Here is a 21,681-nt window from a genome sequence, read left to right as displayed (position 1 = left end):
AAGGAACAAAAAACCCATGAATACTCCTAGGATGTATGACATTATTTTGGCCTGGGCCAGAAACCAACTAAAGAAATGTAAAAGAAAAGTTCATATAAATATAATATAATATACCTTCCCATCTATTTACTAATGATAGAAGCATAAGGATTAAAAAAAAAATAATTAAGTTGAGAGAGTTTAGTTCTACTTTATGTACAATGGCTTAGGGTCATCAGTTTGAATCCCAACCACAAGATTGCAAGACGTTTCCATGTTCTCCCATATATATATATATATATATATATATATATATATATATGTGGCTTGTGTGCTTATTATCGAACAATGTACTGCCACCAGCTGTATTTAATACAGGATTGTGGGGGGGACTTATGGATTTTACAGGCACCCGTAAGAGACAAGATTCCATAAAAACAATTTTACAACAAATTACATACATCAAAAGCATCTCTAATCAGAAATCAGGTAATGATCAATTGAGTACTGTTAAGGAGACGGTTTGAACACGCAGCACATAGACAGACATAATAGAGCTCTGTGGGGGCATATAACAGTATCATGTCGAAACAGATAGAAGTGAAGTTACCCTTTACACAGAGGACGCACACCCAGATAGTAAAACATATGGAACAGCAGAATGGGTTGATGAGTGTAACACTCGGCAAACGGCCTCTGATAATTCTAAAGAAAAATAAATAAATGAATAACAAAAATAAATAGAGTAATAGTATTAGCTAATGGTATCAGCCAATAAATATTATTATTGTAAAATAATATAATGGAGTCTCCATGCAGGCGCATTGGGAATGGTTGCAGTTGATGCACGACGGAGCTTTCGGCCGGCCATGGCTGTCCGTCTATTGGACACCGGCAGGTGGGGCATATACATTTAAGGAGACGCAGTACAAGCCTCTCCGTGCGATGGAACGTAAACTCACCCCCCCCCCCCGTGATCGATCGGCTGCGTATGCACCCTTTTGAGACCAACACTAAGGTAATTTGTTCACCGGCTTTAGGTACTCCGTTATACACTAACTCTAGATGGCCCTGTTTGTGAAATTGGCATCCTTTATATTATCTTTACTATTTTTCAGATACTTAGCCCATTTATCCTTTATTATGGGTCTGTGTCAGCCAGCCTACCTCTGATATTCAGCGTGTGGACTTGTTACTGCATAGCCTTTGGAACCTCTTCCATTTTCCTATTTATGCTTCAGTGTATTTGAATCTCGCAACATAAAATCATCTTTTTTGGTGAGCGTCTCTAATGTTGCTTATAACTGTGGTCTTTTTTGACCATTATATTATTTTACAATAATAATATTTATTGGCTGATACCATTAGCTAATACTATTACTCTATTTATGTTTGTTATTCATTTATTTATTTTTCTTTAGAATTATCAGAGGCCTTTTGCCGAGTGTTACACTCATCAACCCATTCTGTTGTTCTATAAGTTTTACTATCTGGGTGCGCGTCCTCTGTGTAAAGGCTAACTTCACTTCTATCTGTTTTGACATGATACTGTTATATGCCCCCACAGAGCTTTATTATGTCTGTCTATGTGCTGCGTGTTCAAACCGTCTCCTTAACAGTACTCAATTGATCATTACCTGTTTTCTAATTAGAGATGCTTTTGATGTATGTAATTTCTGATGTATAAAATTATATATATATATATATATATATATATATATATATATATATATATATATCTTGCCTTTAAGGACCTTTTATTGAGCCCCAGAAGAAGCGCCGCGTTGATGCGAAACATGTCGGGCATGGGACCTATATCAGCACATCATCTATGTAAATATACATCTATGTGTCAGCCTATTACAATATATTGATGGCTATTGTACAGAGTCTTGATACTTATACGATAATAATGAATGATGTATTTTCTGCTGATTGTGGTCTCTATTGATTAGCATATTTATCTCTATATTTTGTATGTTTTTGGATTAATAAAATAGTTTTTATGGAATCTTGTCTCTTACGGGTGCCTGTAAAGTCCATAAGTCCCCCCCACAATCCTTTTTGTATACAGCGTATGCGGATGTTGGCACTATAGTTATCAAAAAAAAATTATTAGGATATCCACTTCCACCACTAAGTGATTATTGATATCCTCTATTCAGTTTTTATTCTGTATTTAATACAGAATTTTAAGGCTCGACATGTTGGGTATCCATTTACTCAGCTCAAGCTATTCTTTATAGTTTACCAAAAAAAAAAACAATATTGTGTTTGTGTGCATTACAAATATTGTTATTATATTTCTTACTGAAAATTTGCACTTGAAAAGCTGTTGTGCTAATATCGTGTGACATAAAAAATTGGAACTACCACCATTTTATTCTTTAAGGGATCTCTGCTAGCCTTCAGACCGAAAATGAATTTTTGTTTGCAAAAAAACTAAATTAAAGCTCTGGTGAATGGGTAAAAGAAACACTAAACTCTGATTTAACCCCTTGCTGACCGCCTCATGTAGGTGTACGGCAGCAGAGTGGCTCTCCTGTGCTAGATCACGTATCTAATATCCCCTAGTATCCCACACCCTCAAATCCACCCAATGTTCCCTGGTGATATGGATGCAATGTTTGGGAGACCTGACCCCCCGCGTTGGCTGACAGCCATCTGCAAAACACCCTTCCCATGAGAATGATGCGACATGCAAAATTCAGCTCTCCAAGTAAGGACTGCAGCTGCCTAAGCTGGATCTTCCGCAGCCCAAGATCGCCTGAATCTCCCCCTTCAACGCCACCAGCTTCCCTTCCGGTAGTCGGCACTCCATAGCTTCTGAATCAATGACTATGCCCAGAAAGCTGAGCATGGTAGTCGGACCCTCCGTCTTGTCACCTGCCAGCGGGATACCGAATCTCTCAGCCATCTGTTGTAAAGTAGACAGCAGAACTGTGCCTTCATTGGACGCCGGGGGTAAGCCTTCCGGAGGTCAAAAATGATAAAAAATGTATTCTATTCAACTATATAGTAACTCAAAAAAGACCTCCTATTGATAGCAGCCTCCTCCAAAAAATGTTTTTTTCTTTTTCTCCTGTGATCTAATGGCCTGTTAGAGGGTTGCCATGGTTGTTCTCCATGATCTCACTGTATGTAGGACATAGTCAACCTCACTTGCTCGCTCCAGAGATGGACTATGGGATTTGTAGCATGCATAGAGGGGTGCACATGACCACAACTAACAGGTACTCCTTGCTCCAAACATAGGCAAGTGAGGGTGTAATGGAGTACTTTACAAGAAGGGGAAAAAACACAGTAATGCCGCGTACATACGACCAGACTTTCCGGCAGACTAGGTCTGACGGTCTTCCCGACGGACTTTCGGGGAGTTCCGACTGACTTTCCGAACTAACAGTCCTGGCCACACACGAATGGACTAAGTCCATTCGAAAGTCCATTCCTTTTGAATGTGATGACATAAGAAGGGACTAAAAAAGGAAGTTCAATAGCCAGTAGCCAATAGCGTCTCTTGCGTCATATTTGGTCCACCGGACCAGCACACAGATGAACGGTTTTCCCGATAGGAATTGAGTCTGTCGGACAGATTTGAAACATGATCTATTTCTAGGTCTGTCTGCTTTTTTTAATGAAAAACGATTGGATTAGCTCACACACAATTGGATTGTCCGATGGACTAATTCCCTTGGACCTAGTCTGCTGGAAAAGTCTGGTCGTGTGTACACGGCATTGGAAACAACTTCATTAAGAATAGATGACAAGTGTATTGTCCTACTGGGCAAATGCAATGGCCATTTTCATTGTTACCTGCATTCTCCCATCCAAAAAAAAACAAAAATAGATGACAGGGCCATTAAGTAGTGGATGTGTAAGGATTATTTTGGAGAATAAGGATATCGTTTAGTGTCACTTAAAATATAACAAACTATTTTCAACTATGCCATGGCCTGAATAAATATAAAAAAACAAAACAAAAAAAAAAACCTTCAAAGACACATATCAATAATGAAAGAACTAAAAAGAAAACGATGTTACTATAGAATTTTTTTTTTTTTTTTAATATTAATCGCTTCTCTTCTATAGGTTGTACAGCGCTAAAATCTAAAGTAAAAACAGGTCTGACAGTAGCTTAATAAAGATTAAGCCATAAATTGCAAGAAAATTATGTTCACTTGAGCATTCCTAAGGCTGCTGTCAGGTCAAACAAGGAATGATGTAAGTGTTCAAGCGCTGACATAAACGGAATTAACTGAGTGTTGAGCACCGTACGGCATTCTGTAACCGGGCTAAAAAGAGGGGAATTCTTTTTTAATGAAGTAATGCTAATTCAGGTTTGCGGGCTATGAAATGAGCTCACAGGTTTTCCTGCTGCTGCAAAATGTCATAAATGAATGCCATGAACCTGTTCAAGTTGTTATTCTTGTGAGTATTGTGTGTACAAAAATCCAGGTGCTTATACCATTCATGAGTATGTATAACACATTCCCAATACCTTTATGTACCCATCCATGTGTGCAGTAGCAAAGAGGGTGGGCTTTACTGCCCACAAACCACACATGTGTGTCTATGGATGGACCTGCGCTATTCACTGACCTGCACTATTCACTGACCTGCACTATTCACTGACCTCCACTATTCACTGACCTCCACTATTCACTGACCTGCACGATTCATGTTCTGTTTCAAATAGCACTTTATGCATTGATATATCTTCTTAGAGCCAGTCTGTCTAGGCAATATAGTCACCTGCTGACTTGGCACCATTCACAGGCAGCTTAGCTCTTCAATAAGACACAGAAATTGAACCCAACACAATTTTACTTCAGCTAATTGCAGTACAGAGGATGTTTTTTTTCCCAGTCTTTTCCAGTGCAAAAAAAAAAAGTGTAAAATAATGGGGTTGATTTATTAAAACTGGAAAGTGCAAAACCTGGTGCAGCTCTGCATAGCAACCAATCAGCTTTGAGATTTATTTTGTCAAAGCTTAACTGAACAAGCTAAAGTTAGAAGCAAGTTGGCTACCATGCACAGCTGCACCAGATTTTGCACTCTCTATTACTAGTAAATGAAGCAGTGGCGGCTGGTGTTTTTTTGGGGGTTGTGGCGGCAAACAACCACCTCCCTTGTCAGCCGGCGGCACTCCCTAAACACCACCCCCCCTCACCCCGTTGCCTGGCGCTTGCTTGGTCCGGCACTTACCTCATCTAGGTGGCGGACACCGGCTCCTGTGTCCTCTCCTCCATCATGGTGGCTTACACCGGCTTCCTGTCTCCTCCCAGGTGTCCCAGGTGTCTAATAGGATCACCTGTCCTTTCAGCAAATCGGGTGACTGGTCTCAAGACTTGCTTCCTGATTGGACGGGAGGAGGATCAGTGTGGCAATAGCAAATATTCATTCACTATTGTCACACAACTGGATGGGCTCGGAGGGCAGTGCTCTGCGCACCAAGCTCCCCCTTTTTTGAAGCCTATTAGAGCCTCAGGCTCTAATTATGTGCTTAAAAAAAGAAAACCCACTTTGAAATCTATGGTCTGGTGGCCTGCATGTAGATCAGGGGGCCAGGCACCTGGATGGGAGGGGTGGCACCCCTGTGCCCCTAATGGATGGGCTGCCACTGAAATGAAGCCCAATATATTTCCCAAACCATGTCCTTCACTAAATAGTTTCTTAGTGTAGTTATGCTTTAAAGTGCTTGTGCATCACCACTGTTAAGAAAAAGGATAGCGGCTTACCAGACCCATAGATCCACAGGGGATCTCATGCGCGTAAAGGATATCTTAGTAGGAAAATCAGTGTTCCTTGAATACCACTCTCTGGGACTCAAGGTGAACACAGGCTCCCGACTCACAGATGGCTGGAGTTAAAAATAGTGAAGAAGACTCATAGTGCGTTATCATTTAAAACCAAATGTCTAATAAAAAAATCTTGCACTTACAGGGTATTCCAATCACGCAACCTGAATGGGTTGATCAAACGAGTGCTCAAATGAGTCTCCGGATTACAAATTTCCATGCGCAAACTACTATACCTTTCACTCTATCCAAAAAAAATCAAAAAATCAATAATGAATTAATCGGTGATAAAAAATACTCAGTGATAATAACAAAAATATCCCTGTTGTACCACTCATAAAATGTGTGAAAAAAATGGTGAATCTACATATCACACAGACCAAAAAAATTAATTAATTAAATCAGTGAATAAACCACCGAAAATATAGACTTCAGTGTCTCCTGTGTTGTGCCAGACACTCATGCTATCATATAAATGTACTCACCGAGGCCAAGATGCCGAGAGCGGTCGCTGTTGCGACTCGGCGCAGACCACCCCTGAAAGTGGCACAGAGAGTGGTTGCACCAAGAGGCACAAGCTACCAGTAGGACAGTCACTTGCTAGCAGATCAGCAGGTAGCTTGAGCAGAGCTTAGAGGTGATGTCCCGTGGGAAGGTCCGAAAGCAATGGTAGCAAGTCCGTAAGGCAAAGACAGAATCCAGGAGACAGGCCAGGGGTCAAACACAGTCCAGATCAGAAGACAAGTACCAGGAACGCTGAGACAGAAGGATAATCCAAGACAAGCCGGGGGTCGAACACAGGAGACAGCAGGTAAGTGCAGATGCAGGCTGAGGGTCAAACACGTAAGAAAGCAGGAGTCCAAGTTCAAGCCAGAGGTCGGGTCAGGAGAAGATCAGCGAGGTCGATAAGGCAATCCGGGTCACAACGGGTAATACAGATAACAGAAGCAGACGTGGGAATCACAGGAAGCTGAAGACAAACCAGCAGTGTGTTTGGATGACCTCACTTCCTTTATAGGTCAGCGAGGGGTCACACCCTGTGTGTGTGTGCTTGTGTGCTTTAGTTTATTCCTCTTGCACACAGCTGTGCGCCGGAGTGCTTTAACCGTGCGCATCCTATGACAGTGCCCCCCCCCGAGGGGCGGCCTCCGGACGCCCAAGCTAGCCATCAATTCCGGATGTTGCTGATGGAATGTCTTTATTAATTTGGGAGCGTGAAGGTTCTTGGATGGTTCCCAGGAGTTATTTTCTGAAGGATACCCCTTCCATTTTACCAGGTATTGTATTTGTCTACCGACTTTCCTGCATCCTAGTAAAGCTTCTACTTCGAATTCATCTTCTCCATCGATCTTGATGGGTGGAGGAGGAGGCACTTCCCTTCCAGGAAAAGGACTAGGAACCAATGGCTTCAAAAGGGAGGCATGGAAAACAGGGTGTATCCTGTATGATCCAGGGAGGGTTAGTTCAAAGGCTACAGGATTTATTACCCTTTTGATTTTGAATGGTCCTATGAATCTGGGACCCAGCTTGCGTGTGGGACAAGGAAGTTTGAGATTGGTGGCAGATAGCCAGACTTCCTCGCCAATTTTAAAGGTAGGGTTCTCCTTCCTTCCCCTATCATGGTATTTTTTGTAATCATCCTGGGCCTTCTGTATGGTCTCCTGGATCCTTTGGAAATTAGATTGGATGGCGGCTATCCGATCTTGGACCGCAGGAACAGTGGATTCTGGGATGGAGTTGGGGAGGAAAGAAGGGTGAAACCCACAGTTGATCCAAAAGGGAGTCCGGTTGGTAGTTGTATGAATAGAATTATTGTAGGCGAATTCTGCATATGGCAATAGGGCCGACCAATCATTCTGAGATCCTGAACAAAAGCAGCGAAGATACTGCTCAAGGGTTTGGTTTGTCCGTTCCGTTTGCCCGTTACTTTGGGGATGATATGCCGATGACAAACAGATCTTGATTTCCAGTATCTTGCAGAGTTCTCTCCAAAATCTAGAGGTAAACTGTGGACCTCTATCAGACGTGATACTGCTGGGAACCCCATGGAGCCTGACAACCTCCTTAATAAAGAGATTGGCAGTTTCCAGAGCAGAGGGAGTACCGACCATAGGTAGGAAATGGGCCATCTTTGAAAGACGGTCGACTACTACCAGAATTGTGGTGAAACCTTCCGAGGGCGGTAGCTCCACAATAAAATCCATTGACACGTCTGCCCAAGGTCGGTCAGGAATGGGCAAAGGCCTTAACAGACCCCAGGGCTTGATCTTGGGACCCTTGCTACGCTGGCACGGTACACAAGAGGCAATGTAAGTCTGGCAGTCCTGTCTCCAACATGGCCACCAGAAAGAACGAGAGATCAGTTCCGCTGTTTTCTGTGTCCCAAAGTGGCCGGCCAATTTGTGATCATGACAAATCCTTAGAACTTGAGTCCTAATCTCAAGGGGAACGAAGACCTTGTTTCGGGCCCAAAACAGATTGTCACGTTTTTCCAAGGTAGATAGGACTGGGTCATTGCAATGGACTGAAGCTGTTTTGATGGCCGTAAGTAAGTCAGGCTGTGGGAGTAGAAGGAAGTTGTGAGGAGACAAGATCGTACTAGGCTCCCTTTACCTGGGAAGACTCAGGGAACATGCGCGAGAGCGCATCCGCTTTGTTGTTCTTGGATCCGGGCCGGTACGAGATATGGAACTGGAATCTTGAAAAGAAAAGCGCCCAACGGGCTTGACGGGGTCTTAAGCGTTTGGCAGTCCGCAGATATTCAAGATTCTTGTGATCTGTGAATATTGTGATGGGATGAGTGGCTCCTTCCAAGAGGTATCTCCACTCCTCCAGGGCGAACTTGATGGCCAATAGTTCTCGGTCGCCTACGTCATAATTCCTCTCCGGTGGGGTTAGCTTCCGAGATGCGAAAGCCACCGGGTGTAACAAAGCTTTAGGCCCTTGTCGTTGAGAGAGGATGGCTCCTGTGGCTGTCTCTGAGGCATCTACTTCCAGTACGAATGGTAATACTGGATCGGGATGCCGTAAAATAGGAGCTGAGGTGAACAAGGTCTTTAGTTTGGTAAAGGCTACTTGGGCTTCTTGAGACCACTGAAATCGGGTATGTTGGCGGGTCAGCTGAGTAATGGGGGCGACTATTGAAGAGAACCCGGCGATGAATCTGCGATAAAAGTTAGCGAAGCCTATAAACCTTTGCACGGCTTTCTTATCCCTTGGAGCAGGCCATTCCAAGATTGCCTTGATCTTTTGGGGGTCCATGGAGATGCCCTCAGTAGAAATGATGAATCCTAAGAACTGAACTGTAGTTATCTCAAATTCACATTTCTCCGCCTTAAGGTACAGCCGATGTTGTCGGAGGATGGTGAGGACTTTCCGCACGTGGACCCTGTGGAGTTCAAGAGAAGCAGAGAAAATAAGGATATCATCTAAATATACCACTATAAAATTATCAAGATAGTCTCTGAAGATGTCATTTACTAGATGCTGAAATGTGGCCGGGGCATTGCACAGGCCAAAGGGCATAACAAGATATTCATAGTGGCCAAATCTTGATCTGAAGGCTGTCTTCCATTCATCCCCAGCACGGATTCTAATGAGATTGTAGGCCCCCCGCAAGTCCAGTTTGGAAAATACTTTGGCAGATCCTAAGCGCTGGAATAACTCAGGGATGAGTGGAAGTGGGTAGCGATTTTTGATTGTGACTTTATTAAGTTCCCTGTAGTCAACACATGGCCTAAGGGATCCATCCTTTTTTCCCACAAAGAAAATACCTGCCCCTGCTGGCGAAGAAGATGGGCGAATGAACCCCTTTTCAAGATTTTCATCAATGTAGGCTTTGAGAGCCTTTAGTTCAGTCTCGGATAAGGGGAAAATTCGTCCAAAAGGGATCTCAGAACCAGGTAACAGTTCAATGGGACAGTCATATGGTCTGTGTGGTGGTAGACGATCAGCCTTCTTTTTATCGAAGACGTCCTTAAACTCGGAATAGACCTGAGGAATGTGCTGCAGGTGATCAGTGGTGGGGGCCACGGTCATACAAGGAGCTGGAACAGAATCAAAACAATGCTGCATACAGTAAGCGGATGTAAAGGACACTTCCTTCTTGTTCCAACTGATCTGGGGATCATGAGCCTGCAACCAAGGAAGTCCCAGGATGATAGGGAACATGGGAGATGATATTAGGTCGAAGCGTAGAAGTTCTCTATGGCCAGAGTCTGTAATAGTGAGCAAAGGTAGTGTCTCCTGTGTTACTGGACCTGAGAGTGGCAGAGATCCATCTGCTAAATGGACTAGAAGATGTGTTGCTTTATTCTGGCTTGGAATGCGTAGTTGCTGTGCGAGGGAGATGTCCAAAAAGCAACTACATGCCCCTGAATCAATCACGGCTGGGAGTGGGATCTTCTCTTCTGCCAGCTGTAGGGAAACAGAAAGAGTCACATAAGTTTGAGCAGGACCAACACTCTGGTAGTTCATTACACACCATGGGGGCAACTTACGGGGTCTCACGGGACAGCTGTGAATGAAATGTCCAAGCCCCCCACAGTATAAGCACAGATTGGCTTGGCGTCTTCGTTGTCGCTCTTCTGGGGTGAGACGAGGACGGACCAAACCTAGCTGCATGGGCTCCCCTTCCGAAGCTGAGGGACCCGAAGGAACCGGGATGGGCGGATACAGGACAGTGGCCTTAGGAAGCATCCAACTAGGCCGAGGGGCCTGGAGGCGTTCGGAGCGCCGCTTGCGCATCCGTCTGTCCAGTTTTGTAGCCAACTGGATTAATTCCTCCAGGGAGGCAGGAGTCTCTACTCGGGCCAACTCATCCTTTAGGTTCTCGGAGAGCCCCAACCGGTATTGATAACGCAGGGCCGCCTCGTTCCAGCTGGTGTCAGCTGACCACTTGCGAAACTCAACGGTGTAATCCTCCACCGGTCTTCTCCCCTGTGAGAGAGCATGCAGGGTAGCCTCAGCCGTGGCAGTACGCTGAGGGTCATCATATAATTGTCCCATAGCCTCAAAGAAGGTGTCCGTGGAGTTTAACAAGGGGCTTCTCTGTTCCATAAGGCTATGGGCCCAGGCCTGGGGTTCCTCAGCCAGAAGAGAGATAATAAACCCGACCTTGACAATCTCTGAAGAAAAGGTCCTGGGTTGCAAAGCCAAGTACAAGGAACATGCATTTTTAAAGGCTCTGAATTTCTTTCGGTCGCCTGAAAATCGCTCAGGCGTGGGTACTCGTGGTTCGGGTACTGCCATCATCATACCGGGTGGAGGCTGGACATGAGGTGTGGAGGCATCGCTGACTGAGGCCTGCGTAGGATTTGTGGGTGCCGGAGCTGTGGCTAGTCGCTGAAGCCTGCTGTCGATCTGCGCATAGCCATCCTGTAGTCTCTGTACTGCTTCTGTGAGTGCAGAGACTTGTTGGCACAGGACTTCTAATGGCGAACCCGCTCTGTTGGCCTCTGTCATGGCTGGTTTGTACTATCATATAAATGTACTCACCGAGGCCAAGATGCCGAGAGCGGTCGCTGTTGCGACTCGGCGCAGACCACCCCTGAAAGTGGCACAGAGAGTGGTTGCACCAAGAGGCACAAGCTACCAGTAGGACAGTCACTTGCTAGCAGATCAGCAGGTAGCTTGAGCAGAGCTGAGAGGGGATGTCCCGTGGGAAGGTCCGAAAGCAATGGTAGCAAGTCCGTAAGGCAAAGACAGAATCCAGGAGACAGGCCAGGGGTCAAACACAGTCCAGATCAGAAGACAAGTACCAGGAACGCTGAGACAGAAGGATAATCCAAGACAAGCCGGGGGTCGAACACAGGAGACAGCAGGTAAGTGCAGATGCAGGCTGAGGGTCAAACACGTAAGAAAGCAGGAGTCCAAGTTCAAGCCAGAGGTCGGGTCAGGAGAAGATCAGCGAGGTCGATAAGGCAATCCGGGTCACAACGGGTAATACAGATAACAGAAGCAGACGTGGGAATCACAGGAAGCTGAAGACAAACCAGCAGTGTGTTTGGATGACCTCACTTCCTTTATAGGTCAGCGAGGGGTCACACCCTGTGTGTGTGTGCTTGTGTGCTTTAGTTTATTCCTCTTGCACACAGCTGTGCGCCGGAGTGCTTTAACCGTGCGCATCCTATGACACATGCCTGGTCTCCTTTCCCAGTGGAAGCCTTATACGGAGAAACGCGTCGGGTGGAGCCAAGGACCAGACATATGATGCAGCTAGCAGTGGCAGCTGTAATTTATATCCATACACCGCTTTTTTGCCAAAATCAGTTTTTCCGTTTTGACCGTTTTTTAAAGATTTTTTGTGTGCAGTATATATTGGTTTGCTGTTATTGGTATGCACTGTTTGGTTTGGAGCCAGCCATATGTGTGGCATAAATAAATGTTTTTTTAAGAAAACCCAACAATACTGCACTTTTTCTGCCCTGCATGCTGGACGGGGGAAGAGGTGGCGTGCGCATAGCCAGTGGAGGAAGTGAAGCGCTGTGTGTGGTCTGCAGCTGAAACACGGAGTGGAGGTGATTGCTGCAGACCGAGAGAGCGGAGGATTCAGGCTGAGGAGTTGGAGGTGAACATCGCTCGTGTGGAGGCTTGGGTCTAAGATATGCTCATCTGAATCTGGGATCTGGTAAGCGGCCAACCGGTTATATTTCTCCTTTCCTGTAAAGCTATTATCTGCAGAGAGATGTGCGCTACTGCTGCATGTTGCTAATGTGTCAGTTTTTGCTACATTTCTGGAGAAACGACTTTGTTTGGAGTTCAATATCCATTTGATCTGTGCATTATATGGACTATTTTTTTCCCACTAGTTGATTAATGTGAACTTTTTTTTGAGTAATTATTTATTATTTATCACTAATAATGGTTCGCTGTCACTTGTAGTTCTACTTAGGCCCCTTTCACACATGCGGACCGTATGTCCGTATTTCATCCATCCGTTTGCAGATGAAATACGGACATACATGCATTCCTATGGGATAGCGGGTGTCTGCAGATGAACATCTGCAGACACCCCATACCGTCCGTCTCCTTAATGGTCCGATTCCGCAGACAGAGGAAAATCCTATTTTTCTATCCGTCTGAAGAACGGATTGGATGAACACGGACAGACGGTCCGTGTTCATCCGATCCCCCATAGAGGAGAGCGGAGAGCTGACAGGGCGGTCCCGGCACAGTGTGCTGGAACCGCCCTGTCATCCGCCAGCTCAGCGGGGATAAATGGAGCCATCCCCGCTGAGCAAGCGGATCATCACGAGGCGGATCATTACGGATCCATCTCATGTGAAAGGGGCCTTAGTGAGAGTGTCTGGCACAACACAGGGGGCACTGAAGTCTATATTTTCGGCGGTTTATTCAGTGATTTAATTAATAAATTTTTTGTTGTTGCTGGTCTGTGTGATATGTAGATTCACCATTTTTTATTTTTCGCACATTTTATGAGTGGTACAACAGGGATATTTTTGTTATTATCACTGAGTATTTTTTATCACCGATTAATTGATTATTGATTTTTTTTTTTTTTTTTTTGGTGAGAGTGAAAGGTATAGTAGTTTGGGCATGGAAATTGGTATTCCGGAGACTCATGTGAGCACTCGTTTGATCAACCCATTCAGGTTGCATGATTGAAGTTTTCTTTCATTTATAGCTAAATCTTGTATTCAGGTTTTTTAATTGCAGCATCTGTTTGTTTGTTTTTCACTCAGAGAGGAAGGTGTAATGATTCACCTTTTCCAGGTAATAGTTACACCCATTGATATTGGGTTAAACCAAGACTAATTTGATAGCACAGACTTTTCCTTTGTAACACTTACAGGGTATTGCATGTGTATAAGCAAATAGTATTGTATCGGCCCAGCCGCCTGCATTATGGTCTTTGCACCCTGACGTCACAACGCTAGCTCCTATCCAACGCATTTCCCTTCAGAAGGCGTCAACTGGGATTGGAGAGTAGCACGTAGCGTCACACGAGTATAATTTAAAGCAGAGGAGCCAGAAGTAGTTGTGGCTTGCATAGGAGCCCAGAGGTGAAGTAAAAAAACTCTTCCGTATATCTCTATGTAAAACTAGTCACTTAGTTAAGGCTCGGATCCAAAAACCCAAAAAATAGATTTATAAAAATACATTGGATTTACATCACCTATTAAATTAATAAAGGTGAATTGGGATATATCTATAAAACTTAAAAAAATGCAAAAATTACTAATTAATTACAATTTCATATTAATTTCACGAAAAAAAATAATTTTTGTGCATAAATTAAAAAAAAATCTATATCTTGTTAAAAAAGTTATTGGAAAACCTCTGAGGTGATATTTGAGGATGAGTAAACCCAAGGAGAACTTATTAAATACATAAAGGCAGTAATGCGTTTATTTTAGGCAGATAATACTGAATTTATCACAATTTACTATTGATCACACAGTAATGTTATTTTCTGTGCACTATTTGAGACAGCGCACTAATTTTACTTAAACAATATTACCAGATCCTAGTATTCAATGAATACATTGGTGCAGCAGTCTCTGAGCCATTATGACTAAGAGCAACCCTCAGAAATAGATATTTCCAAAACCCCCTTTCTGTGAATAGCTAACACTGACTAGAGCAGTGATGGCGAACCTTGGCACTCCAGATGTTTTAGAACTACATTTCCCATGATGCTCAACCACACTGCAGAGTCCTTGAGCATCATGGGAAATGTAGTTCCAAAACATCAGGGGTGCCAAGGTTCGCCATCACTGGACTAGAGGAACTTGGAAGAAGAGTGGAAGGTCTAGCAAAGACAAAACTAACTAAACCTAAATGGGAGGGGAAGACAGAGAAAGATACCAAAATCACATTAGTAAACAAGTTGTAGTGGCCCAAAACTGCCACTAGATGCAAGAATACAATGGTAAACTGATTACGACTTCAATATAAGAGCCATCCCCAAATACCAACCTCCCCCCACACCAGCGACTGCCTCGCGGAAGGTGAAGCCACATCAGACCTGGGGGGGGGGGAGGGGTTTGTTGATGCAGCCTGTCACTGGGGGGGGGGGGGGTGTTGTTTGGTGCAGCTTGTCATCTGGAGTCAGCTTAGTATGAAGGCCCCAGGTGGTCTCTCTTTCTCTCCAACAGAATGTAATGGTGTACGTGTCTCACCAGTGCTCTATGACCATCCTATCCCTATCCCTGTCCCGGCTCTCCTCCCTCATCTGAGGAAAACCAGTAATAATCAAATGTAGAGGCAGAGGCAATTATTTAATATGATTATAAGTAGATACATCAATATAGTCTTACAGATGCAACTGGCCCTTTGAGGGCAACCATAATGCTGATGTGGCCTGCAATGAAATTGAGTTTGACATCCTTATTCTATAGTATGTACATGTTTCAATCCACAGCACTGTCATTTCTGCTTGCTGCCCCATTCCCTGACACCAAGAGATAAAAAGGTGATGGGGAGGGAGGGAGCTCCAGCACACAGCCTGTGATTGACAGCCTCAGTTCTGTTGCTGTGTGCTGTGTGTCCCTTCCCTCCAATCAGCTCTCCTTGAGATCTGCATAGTGTAACTTCAGCTCCCCGCCCCTTCTATCTGAAAGCTCAGACTAGGTGTATACATTCTGCATTTTGAATGGCTGTAGAGAAGCGAAGACTGCAGGTAAACAGGCTCCTTTCCATATTCTCTCTGCTCACCAGATGGGTGTGACTGGAAAGATATGAGGAGGAGGAGGGCATCTGAGGGAGGGGTCTGAGGAGGAGGTTGTCTAGGGGGGGGGGGTCTGAAGAGGTGGGGAAATGCTTTGGGGATCTGAGGAGGAGGGGGGGCCTCTGAGGAGGGGGTGGTCTGGGGGGGAATCTGAGGAGAAGAGTGAAGGTCTGAGGAGGAGGGGGAGGTCTGAGGTGGAAGGGGAAGGTCTGGATGCATCTGAGGAGGAGAGGGAAGGTCTGAGACTGAGGAGGAGGAGGAAGGTCTGGGGGAGCATCTGAGGAGGAGGAGGGAGATCTGGGTAGTTTAAGGAGAGAAGAGTTCTGAGGCTGGGTTGTCCTACTTCCCCCTTGTATAGTAATGATGGGCTAATGGCGCTACCTCAAACCTTATATTACCTTTTATCTTCCCTATAGGCTCTGTGCAACCCAATATGTGTTTGCTATAATGTCCCAATTTTTTGTGTTTATGTCCAACTAATTTTTTGTTAACCCAAATTCAACCACGTGCCACTACAAACTAGTTATGTTGATTACCCTACGTTGAATAACCTCGAAAAAGGTGGACACGTTCAGTTATTCACTAACGTGATCAATCAATCAATCAGAATCCCAAAGGGATAATTAATAAATAAATTAAACCCTAAAGCACCCAAAACCACATATGAAATCCAAGAATCCCAAACAATATTCAAAATATTTTTGTGATACTAATTTTTGTGATAATAAAAATATTAGTATACTAAACAAAAACAAAAACAAAAACAAACGCACTCCGTGTACTAAGCCCCTTATAGGGGAAAATATAACACCTATAATCGCACTGCGTTTGCGTAATTCCTGTGCTAATGATTACTTCCACTGTGCACAATTTATATTTCCACTAAAATACCCCAGTGAATGAAAAAAATATTGCAATAAAGAAACAAAGGCAACCAAAACCATGAAAAAAACAAAAATAAAAAATGAGGTGAAAAATAGAACAAATGTGCGGGGTAATTTCTAACCCCCTTACGAATGTAAAAAATACAAAAACCTGGAAGAAATGTGAATAAGATCAAAATATCAATAGATATATATATATAAAGTCCACGAAAAAGTCTCTTATCAGGTATTTTCAACCATGCGATTATTCTTTTTCAAATAACAGGAAGGTGACTTTGTTTGGGATTCTTGGATTTCATATGTGGTTTTGGGTGCTTTAGGGTTTAATTTATTTATTAATTATCCCTTTGGGATTCTGATTGATTGATTGATCACGTTAGTGAATAACTGAACGTGTCCACCTTTTTCGAGGTTATTCAACGTAGGGTAATCAACATAACTAGTTTGTAGTGGCACGTGGTTGAATTTGGGTTAACAAAAAATTAGTTGGGCATAAACACAAAAAATTGGGACATTATAGCAAACACATATTGGGTTGCACAGAGCCTATAGGGAAGATAAAAGGTAATATAAGGTTTGAGGTAGCGCCATTAGCCCATCATTACTATTCAATTTTAAACATAACCTGGTTTGCAGATTGTGTTCTTAGGGAGGCAGCAACCTCATAGCGATTAATATAAATAGGTCCAATTTTTATATATGTATTTTTTATATATGTATTTTCTACATTGTTATACCTTATAAAAACTGAAACTAGTAATACATTATCAATAGAGCCTGGGGGAGGCATAGGCATTCACATATATCCCTGTTTGACTGTGACCTATTCCATAAGCGCGGCCTTCCGTGTACAATCTACTTCCCCCTTGTACTCACACATCTTCTGGAATTTAGAGGCAGCTTCTTCTTCCTCTCACCAGTCATGTTACATACCACCTGAAAAGATGAGAAAGAAAGAAGGGCAGCCTGTCCTCACTACTCAGCAGCACCGTGTTGAGACTGAGCTGAGTTCTCAGTCTCAGCATTGGCTCTCTATCTCCACTTGCAGGCTGGAGGAAGGAGAAAGCTGAATCCTCTCTCCAGCTGAAGCCACTGATTGGCCACTGCTCTGACAGGAGGTCACTCCTGTCAGGATCGGGATGAGCGGTCACAGTGCAGCTATTTTATGGGCAGCAGAGTGGCCTGGGGGACCACTGCCCCCCTGCACTCTGGCTCAGTCCATCCCTGTAAACAGGTATAATTTATGTAGGAGGATTTGTTTCATATTTGTGTACTGTATCACATGAGGTCAGTCACTTCACTGGGTATAGGTGACAACCACTTTAATCTCCCTATGTTGGGTTAACACCTATTGTGATGCTATGCTTCCATCAGCCAAGGCTCTCTTTCCCTAAAAGGGTTCAAGGGGCCTTCAGATCTACTAAATAGTTTTGGACAGAGTGGAGAGGAATAAGAACACCTGTCAGTTTTCTTGTTTTTGTTTGCTTTCTTTATGTATGTGCCCATGTTAGGGAGATTCCACCTCTCTATCTGTCTTGTTTACCATTATCATTGAAAGTTAAAGTAAAAGAAAATCACAAATGTTGGGTTGTCCCCAGAAAAGTAATAGAGGGGAAATCTTCCAATGGGGACACTAGTTCTGGTGACCTAGGGGTTCCAAGGGATTCCCTTAATTTGCAGGATTTCCTCTCACTTCCTGTTTTAGCTATGGGACAGGAAGTGACAGCAAATCTCTCCAATATGACTCAGATGGTTTATCCAAAATTTAAAAAAAAGTTTTGCCTATAGTTCTGCTTTATGAGCATAGGCATGCAGTGCCTATATGGAACAAACAGATAAAACTGATGGCGAGCTACAGACAGAAATCTAACAATGGATTAGAGAGCTGACAGCACCAACAGGTAAAGACAATAATCTATGCTACAATAATCTACACTACAACTAACTAATTACCCCCCGTGCCAGCCTCCAGGGGGAACACCCATGTGTGGGTGTCTTAGTTCTTGCCGTCTGCTACTCCATTCTGGGTTTGTCGGTGAGTCGCATAAATAATCAAATACTCCCAACATTTTCTGTTATGATCTGTGTAATTATGTATTTTTGTATTATATTTCTATATTATATTTTTTCAGATGTTTATAGGTTGACGCTCCTGAGGAAGTGGTGAAAGCCGCGAAACTAGTTGAGGTCACGTCCACACCTACATTATACCGCCATTTGTCTATGGGAGCTAATACCCAGCTTTTTAATGTTTTTGTATTGTAAAACATTGTGTTGTTCATTTGTATTGTGAATTATTGATTACATGTTCCTTGTATATTTTCTAATAAATGTTATTCCCCTTTTTTTTTTTTTTACTTATGATCTCTTACATTATTGGGTACTGTAATAGTCCTAAGAACCCTTGAGGTGATTTAGAATCAACGGGGTTTGGAGTCTTAAACTACAACTAGGTATGTCCCCAAAACACTAAAAATACAAGGGGGTTACAGCAAAGACAAAATAATCCTGAGCACAAACATTTCTACTGCTTAGTATAGTTTAGTGCTTGAACTGGTTGTAAACCTCAGACATGAAATATGAAAAAAGCATATCCCTCTATAGAGTGTACTAAAAGTGATTTCTCTCTGCTGCCTTGTTCCCCTGCTATCTGCAGGACACTTCTGACAGGTTTTCCGGACACCAAAAGATAAAAAGATGACAGGGGAAGGATCTCTGGCATACAACCTGTGATTGGCAGCATCAGCTCTATTTCTGTGTTCTGTTTGAAGGAAGTTGTGTCCCTTTCCTCCAATCAGCTGTCAAAGCTGTCCTCATTGAGCTCTGCAGAGCATATTTCTGATCCCTCCCCTCTGCTTTCTGAAAGCTCAGACAAGCTGTATAGTTGTTGCATCTTGAATGGCTGTAGAGAAGACTGCAGATAACCAGATACACTTTTTGTAGGAGGATTTGTTTAATCTCTATGTATCACCTGGGTCAGTCACTTCACTGGGTATATGGAAGGGTTTAAAACCACTTTAGGAAATCATATGGTCCTATGTAGCCTGAGCTTCTACAAAGTTGTAATGTTACACAGTCTAATTGGTGTAGGAAAGGAGACTAGGGAAATTGTTACCCCCTGCCTAGACAAGGCACTGACTGGTGCTTAGTGACAGTGTTTTTAAGAAAAAATATAGTAATACTGTATATTGTGACATGCAGGGCCGTCTTTAATAGTGATTGGACCCTGGGTAATCCCTTTCTTGGGGCCCCCCATACAGTTTCGCTCTCCATCTGCTCTAAGACATACAATAAATAGCAGCTAGACTTAAAAGCAGTTTACTGTATCAGATCAGGAAGCGATTGCGATTGGTGGCCAGAGGTTACAGTGTATCATTACCTTTACTGACTGGTTGCTAGAGGTTACATCACACATTACGGCTCACTGATTAGTTACTAGATGTTACAGCACATGATTTCTGCTTGTTGATTGGTTACTAGAGATTAGCTAGAGATTATTGTACAGTAATACTGCTCACTGATTGGTTGCTAGAGGTTACAGCACATCATCTCCTCACTGCAGGGGGCATGATATACATATGAATGCCGTCTTTATTTACATATCTATGCCGCCGGATGCAGCTATTTACATATGAATGCCGGTTATTTACATGTAAACACAGGGTCTGCAGGTGAGCCATCTGTACACAACAATAAGGCAGAGCTGGGCAGCATTAATAGCAGCACTTTACACTGAGATATCAGGACAAAGCAAGGGACTAAAACTTCAAGGGCCAAGGGAATTTAAACTGGGATAGTTGGCAAGTATGAGGCAGTTGCTTTGGGCCCCACAACAAGGACAGGGCCCAGGGCAGCTGCCCCTTTTGCTCTGCCTAAAAGACAGCCCTGGTGACATGTCCTGGAAAGTTAAAAAAAGTAGATGAAGGCAATGTCAGAGGGAGTACTGTGATCTCTTTGAAATGTAATAAATACCTGGATATGTTACTAATACTGCTTCTGTTGTACATATGGCTGGCCAAGTCTGGGACCTATTGAATTAGTATTGCCTGTACCCCCCTATCGGAGGCCCTGTGTATATATTGTATTACAAATATATATTTGGAAAGAAACAATCCGAATATTTTCTCCTTATATCTTCAGGTATACAACATACAGATCAGTCTGCCCTCTTGTGGCTACAAATATATATGAGTTAACATATTGACAAATATAACTAAACAAATAAGTACAACATAAAACACATAGAAAAAGCATTTCAAACATTATCTTTAAAAACGAAACTTGGTTGATTCCCCTTTAAGTGACTTAAACTACATACATTGATTTGACTTCAATGTACAATGTGTTGAAGGAGTGGGTACAAATGTAACAGTTTTCCATCATTAGAGGAATCAAGGTTTCCATGAATGTGTGTGGTGTTTCCACCATCAAGGGGCCACCTACACATGAGTAATTTATACCTTCATGTCCCTGTTTTTGATATATCCTGAAATCTATACAAATCAGAGTCAAACGCCTAACAGTACATGTTGGAATAAAGCCCGATATTCCTTATTTTCCGAGTGGGAAACATGTCCAGCAGCAGCAAACTAATCTGGAAAACAGACTGTTTTAATAACATGTTAAGAAGTTAATAAGCAGTAATAGCACAACAATAATACCGCAAACTACCTTTTAATGCCTTCAACCCAGGCACTTCCCCTGTTTATATTTTGGGTGGTTTTCAAGGACTATTATTTCAGTGTGAAACAGAATATTCAGACAGCCCACTGATATTCCCAATTATTCATCTATTAGTCTTATAGGGTGTTTACGCTTTTATTTTTATATTTTTTTAGAAAGAAGTGTTTACTGAAAAATAAGGGCATCCGGTGCTATAAGGACTTTTTCAGCACTATTGCCTGCAGCCTACTGGCTCTGAGTACGGGCTGCTGCGCTCTGTTTATCTTCATGTAGTGCAGACCACCCTTCTCCAAGCAGCACCCTCTATTGGTGACAAGTTGAAAGATTGGTGTGTAAGAGGAGCTTCACGGTTGGCTAGTTTTGCTGTCCATGCACAAGGCCCAACCCCCACTCCAGCCCTGCTAGAACATGATCCCATCTGCTAAAGCCCTCCCCCATCTTGTGCTGATTCCCAGCCATAGGCCTTTATATCAGAAGAAGAAATGTCTACAGAATAGTTAGCTTCACTGCACATTACTGGTATTGTTCAGGGAATGGCAAGACAGCCACATTACTAGGATATACCTTCCAGAGTCATTTGACATACACAGTAAATCACATAAAGTGGACAGTCTGCAGTATTCACAAGTGGAAGCACATGCAGCAC

Source organism: Lithobates pipiens, unplaced genomic scaffold, assembly GCF_037356315.1.
Source record: "Lithobates pipiens isolate NorthernLeopardFrog02 unplaced genomic scaffold, aLitPip1_a1.2 Scaffold_16, whole genome shotgun sequence".
In the NCBI taxonomy this organism is placed as follows: Eukaryota; Metazoa; Chordata; class Amphibia; order Anura; family Ranidae; genus Lithobates; species Lithobates pipiens.
The sequence above is the reverse complement of the archived record's forward strand: the minus strand, read 5'-3'. Positions refer to the sequence as shown.